The following is a 7,500-nucleotide window of genomic DNA, read 5'->3' as shown; positions in this document are numbered from 1 at the left end:
TTTTTCTCTCTCTCTCTCTCTCTCTCTCTCTCTCTCTCTTTCTTTCTTTCTTTCTTTCTTTCGTTCTTTTTTCTCGTTTTAGCGTCACACACAGAGTGACGATAACGATCGACGCGTAAGCTCACGAAGGGTATTACAGAAGAACGGCGAATCGTAGAAGAGTATATAAAGTCTGTCCTATATATGAGGCACTCGACCTTAACGACGACTACGACTACGACGACTACGACGACAACGCGACTACGATGATTACGACGACTAAGATGACGACTAGGATGACGACGACGACGACGACATTCGCCTTGGTTCCCTTCCTGCATCTCCAAATGTATTTGTGCGTGTGTATATATATATATACATATACATATATGTATGTATGTATGTAAGTATATAAGTATCTACGTAAGATGTATGTATGTAAGTATATATGTATGTATGTATGCTTTGGCGTATCTCAGTACGGTGTGGCTCCCAACATCCATCACTCTTTCCACGCCACCGCGGCACGATATTTCGAGCATAGGAAGAGAGAAGGAGCGAAATAAATTGCTTCGAAGTGAGCGTGTGCCGCCGTTGGCTCTATGGACCGACGTTGTCGTTGTCGTCGTCGTCGTCGTCGTCGTCGTTGCCATCGTCGTTGCCATCGTCGTTGCCATTGCATATATACGTATTCGATCGCGTGTATTTTTCGTGTATATATCTATGTATGTAGAGGGAGAAAGAGAGAGAGAGAGGGAGAGAGAGAGAAATAAATATATATATATATATATATATATATATTCATATGGGTACGTATGTATGAGCGTGTGTGTGTGTGTATATATAATATATATATGCGCGCACGTGCACATATGTGGATGCAATATATAGTTTGAGACGACGCCTCAAGCAAGACGAGAGTCGACGATCTCGCGAGAGACTAGAATTTCAATTCTCACACGGCATTGAAAACGTTTCTTCTCTCTCTCTCTCTCTCTCTTCTGTGTGTGTGTGTGTGTGTGTGTGTGTGTGTGCGCGCGCGCTTGTGTGTGTGTGTACATACAGATACGCGAAGATGGACTCGTCAAAAACGACGAGAATCTACAAACGAGCTTGGAACTCGTTAAAGGACACCCTTCATACTCCCTCACCAAACCCCTCTCATTTTCAGTGACTTCACGAGATTTATACAAGAATTGGACATTTCTAAACGAGAATTAATTTTATTTAATAAAATTATATCTACTAAACCATCCGTCAGAATGATGGATTTCGAATTTCTTATTTTATAACGACTGAAATGATAAAATAATTAATTTATTAGAAAAATTGGAACTTAAAGGTGTTTTTGTTTATCCATTATATTATTGGTAAATTATATGAATTAAAAATAATAGTATTGTATGAAAATTAATAACGAATAACCAGTTTTCTTTTTTGTTTTTTTTTCAAGTACCTGTCAAATTCAAAATCGTGATGAAGAAATGTCGTTAATGTTAATTATATCCGACGATTTATATACCATGTTGATGAATGTTCTTGCCAACTGCATTGTTTTGCTTTTTTAAAATTAACCATCATTTGTGATTAACTGTTTCAAGTATATTTTCATAAAAACAGTCTCTACAAATCTCCTTTTTGAACTTTTTACATCGCTCTACCTTACTAAGAAAGGAAAAAATATAATATTTCCAAAGTGTATAAATTAAAACATCATGTATATTTTCACAAGAATAATATAACCTTTGTTTTTTGAATGATCACATTGCTCTGTATTATAAAAAAAAAAAGAAAAAATAATAATATTTGAAAAATGTATAAATTATAACATTTTTCTAAACGAACATCATTCAAACATACATTCTTCATTCATTGAGTTTTTCTAAGGATATCCTTTTCGAGACTTGATTAAGCGGCGATGTTCTACGTGTGATCGTTAAACCGCAGCATGTACCACGATTAATCCTATCTGTGAAAATATATACTTAGGTGTGTTCAGTAAGCTCCTCCTTATGTTCCTTCAAACAATTACCCTCACAATGATGCATTTTCTAGGTCGAAAGAATGAAGCAGGATAAACGTGATATCACTGATTAGAAATATTGAGCTTCCTTAATCTTTACATCAAAGTTATTGATGGGACAGCACGATCTGTTTACGGTCCTTTTTTTTTTCTTTTTCAGTTCATTCCATTTTGTTTGATTGCTTGATAATGAAATATATTTATCAAACTCTTTGTTATATATAGGTACACAATGATTGGATGTCGAGTAACGTTAGTATTGCATCAGTGTACCAATTTCTAACAACAACTTTAGAGTTTCCTTGATCGATCGAGAACTGACTTTGACTGACTGTCACGAGAATGTACAACAACTGCTTTTGGCGAATGTATCGACTCGAATGTCTGATCAAACTTCGATATTCCTTCGACGCAAACATCGAAGTTCTCCCACTATTTATACTTTTAGAAATAGAAAATGACTTCTTAAAGGGATGTGGAAAAGTACCCATTGGCTAAAACGTTTCCTCATTCTATTGATACTTATAACAGACGGACATATTTATGGTCATAAATTTCCGAAGATAATTCTATATAATTCAGGTACGTCTAAAATTGCTTTATTACTTTAGCAAACGTCCTAAATATTCAACCAGTGTCTTACAAAGGTTTCCGACGTCCAAAATTAATCTGACAAAAATTGCTTTATTACTTTATCCCATGATCCTATCGTAAATACCCAATCTGTGAAATACATTATAAAGGTTTTTGTTCTCCGATATTTTAGAACCTTCGAGATCCATTTCCCAAAATTTACAGCTACAAATGACAAATAGTATTATTTTCAGATCACGTTTATCGAAAACCACTATGGAATTTTTAAAAATATGTAAAAAATATTATCCATATATATTTTTTTTTCTTTTTAGTAAACATTTATTTAATTAATATAATAAATATGGATAATGGAAAATGCACGATATAACGAATAAATAACAGATTTATTTGATATTGACGATATATAAGAATAATAAAAAAAAAAAGTAATTTTTGTAAAAGTTCTGTCCGTATTAATCTTTACTGCGATCATTTCTTTATTAAGTCGACGACGATTCGAACGAATTAGTTCTTACTAATTGCATATTTTTTTTGCGATTAATTTTTATTCCTAATCTACATCTTTGTGCGCCAATTTGTTGGTACATATTGTTTGTTTGTGTGTGTATGTGTTTGCATGCGTCGCGTGCTTTTCTCTGGTATATGTTTTTTCTTTTTATAATTTCGATTAATCTTCTTCTTGTCTTTGTTCTTTCTTTTTTTTTTTTTCCTTTAACAATAATGAATGGAAATATCCGAGGAACAAATTCCAACGTAAATTGCGCGCAATTAAAGAAGGCTGCATTGCGCGACTGACAGGTCGCATCTTACGTTGCGTGTACCGCTATAATAACGTGGTTTACAAAGTACTGTGAATTATCATTTAGATCATGTAATAGTGGTGCAACAACAATTGTTCTCTCGCACTTTAACTGTCAATGAGGGAATAAAATAAAAACAAAAGTATCATTCGTTCTGGAAATGAAAGTTTCAGTGTGTAATGAAAATGGTACGGGTGATCTGGGATAGTGTTAAGATTGATGTCAGTGATAATTAAAACGATTTCCTGAACTTTCCCTTGATCGGTGCGACAAAATTAGCTGCTTAGGAAAATACTATCTGATAAAACAGATCGCTTAATGGCATAGCCGATCGATCGTATTTCTCGAAGTTCATTGTTATCTTTAACCTCTATAGGAACACAGTGACATATACGTTCAGTTTTAATTTACCATTAACGTTCAATGGCCAGATATGTGAACATTATTTCTTTTTTTTGTGTATATTTATTGCTTTTCTAATCTTTTTTGGTCTAGTGAACCTTATTATAAGATGTATGAAATGTAATCAAGTAATATTATTAATTATATATATGTAATTAATATAATTAATAAATAATTAAGTCATGTTTTTTCATTTTAAAAAATTTGTCCCCGTGAAGAAGTTGAAGTGTAAGAAACTGTTCTTGACTGTGTTTTTATTTGGACCGGGATTTTTTTTTTTGGAAATAATAAATGACATTTCTGCAATAATAAAATGAAATAATTAAATTAAAAATGAAAAATCAACAAATTAAAAATTAAAAATATTAATCGATATTGTATTGTACGGCTTTCTTTTTCTTTTTCTTATAAAAACGAGAAAAATAGGATAATTCCCCGTAATGAATAATCAAACATGAATAATTTCTAATAATGAAAATATTTTGTCTATAATATAAATACGAAACAACTTTAATCTGATATACAGGGCTTTCTAGTGATATTTGTATAACCGAGTAAGAAGCTCGTAATAATTTATTTGAAAAAAAACAATCATGTATACAGTATCGTGAATGGAATTTTGAACGATTTCTGCTTTAATAAAATAAATTTTTTTACAACTAATACATAATATCATTATGAAGTTAGTTATCATAGTTAATTATGAAAGCTCATTCGAAACAAATACAAAACAAACTAATATAATAGCACGATATTTCCAACCAGAGGAATCGAATAATAACATTGCATGTGTTTGCAATAACAAACATGAGTAAATAACTATTTTGAAATAGATCTTTCAAGTTCGAAATTTAAAGTAAGTAAAAATTTATTAAATAGTTTTTTAAAAATTATTTGTCTCGAAAACGGAGTCTCCTACGTCAAAATTTTACTCTACATTTTTGACTTATTTTTTTCATGAGGAATCACTCGGTTGTGCTCGGTTGTATCACTGTTACCGGAACAGTATGTGTGTGTGTGTGTGTATTTGTATATGTATATGAACTCGTCAAAAATGATGAGAGTCCACGAACCGTGTCTCGAGCGTAGAACTCGTTAGAGAGCATCCTTCACACCCCCTACCCCCTCGACCTCTTCTCTCTTTCTCTCTCTCTTTCCCTCTTTCTATCTATTTATCTATCTACCTCTTCACTTCTCACCATACCCACACCATTTTCAGTCGTTTCGCGAGATCTATATACGTTTTACAAAACGCAAGCAAATAGAGATAGAGGAAGAGTGAGAGAGCGGGGTGAGAGAGAGAGAGAGAGAGAGAGAGAGAGAGAGAGAGAGAAATACAATTCCAAAATTGTATTTCTTAAGAGATTTTATTTCATATTTCCTATTTACAATTAGTATAAATTTTCATGCAAATTAATATTGGAAATTATAGCCTCTTAAGCTCGAACGTTAACCTTTTTCCAATAACAAATGATTGTTATAAATTCTCTTATAATATAAGATAAAATGAACAATTTAAAGATACGATTTTTTTTTAATTTGTAATTGGAAGTAATAAACGATTAAATTGACGGAAAGGACTTTTTATGTATTGCTATATTTTTTGACAATAATTTTAAAAAGAGTTTAATCAGTACTATTCAATAAAATATTCTGTCAATTTTAACATATTGTTTTTTTTAACGGCAATAAAAAGAAATAATAATATTCAATATGCAATAATCGTTAAGTAACGTCTTTATATTAAATCGTAATTTAAGTTTAATGATCGAAGCAATAATACAAGATCAATAAACTTTTTTTTTTAATTTGTATTTTATACACTTGAATGTATTTTCCTGTTTACGTAAACATAAAAAATAATTTTTATTTAAATTCCTCTTATGTCATCTTTTTTATACAGATTGTAATTATTTACTTGTAGGTATAGTTATAAAATGATTCATAGCTGTTAGAAGGATTTGAGAAATTTTATGACGGTACGATTTTGAAAAAATAAAACATTTGATAAAAATTGATTTAATTTTTTATAAAAAATCGTAATATTTATTTACATATACAGAAAAACTTTTCAGGTCAAACACTTTATAATAAATTTATTTATATAATTAAAATAGAAAAAAAGAAACTTATACAATAAAAATATTATCAATCGAATAAATTGATTAAAGTATTATAATGATCGTATTCATACACACGCACGCACGCACTCATACACACACACACACACACACACACACACACACTTCGTCTTCCTTTTTTTAATTGATATATAAAGTTAAAGAATTTCTTTTACTTAGATTAATGATATAATCATTCTCATTAAAAAAATTGAATTGCGTTTATTCAGATTGAAAATAGATAAAAAAATTCTGATATCATTTATTAAACGTAATCGAATATTTACATATCGAATATCTTCATTTTCGGTAATGGCGGAGAAAGAAAGAAACGAAGGGGACAAAAAACCAAAGAAAAAAAAAAACGACCAACAAAGAAACAAGGAAAAAAACACAAAAAATGGATTTTAGAACTGATCATTACGCATTCGACAACTTCTATCTTTCCATGCATATATATATATATATATTTATGTATATATATAGGTGTGTGTGTGTGTGTGTTTGTGTGTGTGTGTGTGTAGGTATAGGAAACGTGTGAGCTATTGAAATTACGCGAGAAGCACGCGTTATTAATACGAGAGAGAGAGAGAGAGAGAGAGAGAGAGAGAGAGAGAGAGAGAGAGAGAGAGAGAGAGAGAGAGAGAGAGAGAGAGAGAGTGAGAGAGAGAGAGAAAGCGAGAGAGAAAGCGAGAGAGAGAGCGAGAGAGAGAGAGGGAGAGAGAGAGAGAAGCAGAGCACGCTGGCCTCGACGTCGACTTCGGTTGTGTTGTGTTGCGGCGACGATACTGTTTTGCTCACTGAGCCAGAATTTCTGCTAATTCTACAACGAGGGAAAACCACAGCGCAGAACCGAAATTGTAATCACCGGGAGAGATGCATATTGCCGTTATAGAGCTGGAGGGGTGGGCAGAGGGAGGCATATATCGTTGAACTCCGTTGTTCCCGGCATACACACGCACAAAAATATATATGTGTGTATATATATATATCTCTTCGTTGATGATGGTAGGGAGAACGGAATATTGGCTTTATACGTAGGTTTATAGTTTATTTGCTTTTCAAGGTAACTTGCTTTAGCGTAACGAATTTATAGGTTAAGAAAAAGCGAGAAGTAAATGTATATATAGGTGTATACGTATATATATATATATGTATGTATGTATATAATTCCGCTAATTGCTATAATGATAGGGAATATATCTGTGAACTGTAAACGAAGAGTAAAATGTATTATTGATACTTTCAAATAATTACAATTTTTGGAGATAAATAAATAATCCGATATGATTGATATGTATATCGATTTGATTGATAAGTCCGTTAACAGAACTCAAAGAAAATTCAATTTTTTGAAATTTTCTTATATTTCACTTTCAATAGAGTATTCGATCGGTATTTCATACTTTATATTTAAAATAAATCTTATTGATTATTACATTTAATATCATTAAATGATACAACTTTCTATGATAGCTAATTAAGAAATTAATTAACTTTGGAAGCTAATGTGTGTTTCTTAATGAATTAAATTAAATCAAATTGTAACAATGTATAATTTGAATCTATACAGTATAAT

At 31.4% G+C, this 7,500-nt stretch overlaps 1 protein-coding gene across 4 annotated transcripts in view; it reads left to right on the top strand.

Annotated features, from left to right (window-relative positions):
- Positions 1 to 7,500, top strand: part of LOC124427910 (semaphorin-1A) — a 324,222-nt gene that overhangs the window by 79,575 nt on the left and 237,147 nt on the right. The gene's annotated exons all lie outside the window — the stretch shown is intronic.

Source organism: Vespa crabro, chromosome 11, assembly GCF_910589235.1.
Source record: "Vespa crabro chromosome 11, iyVesCrab1.2, whole genome shotgun sequence".
In the NCBI taxonomy this organism is placed as follows: Eukaryota; Metazoa; Arthropoda; class Insecta; order Hymenoptera; family Vespidae; genus Vespa; species Vespa crabro.
Note: the sequence above shows the minus strand (reverse complement) of the source record. Positions and strands in the feature narration are given on the sequence as shown.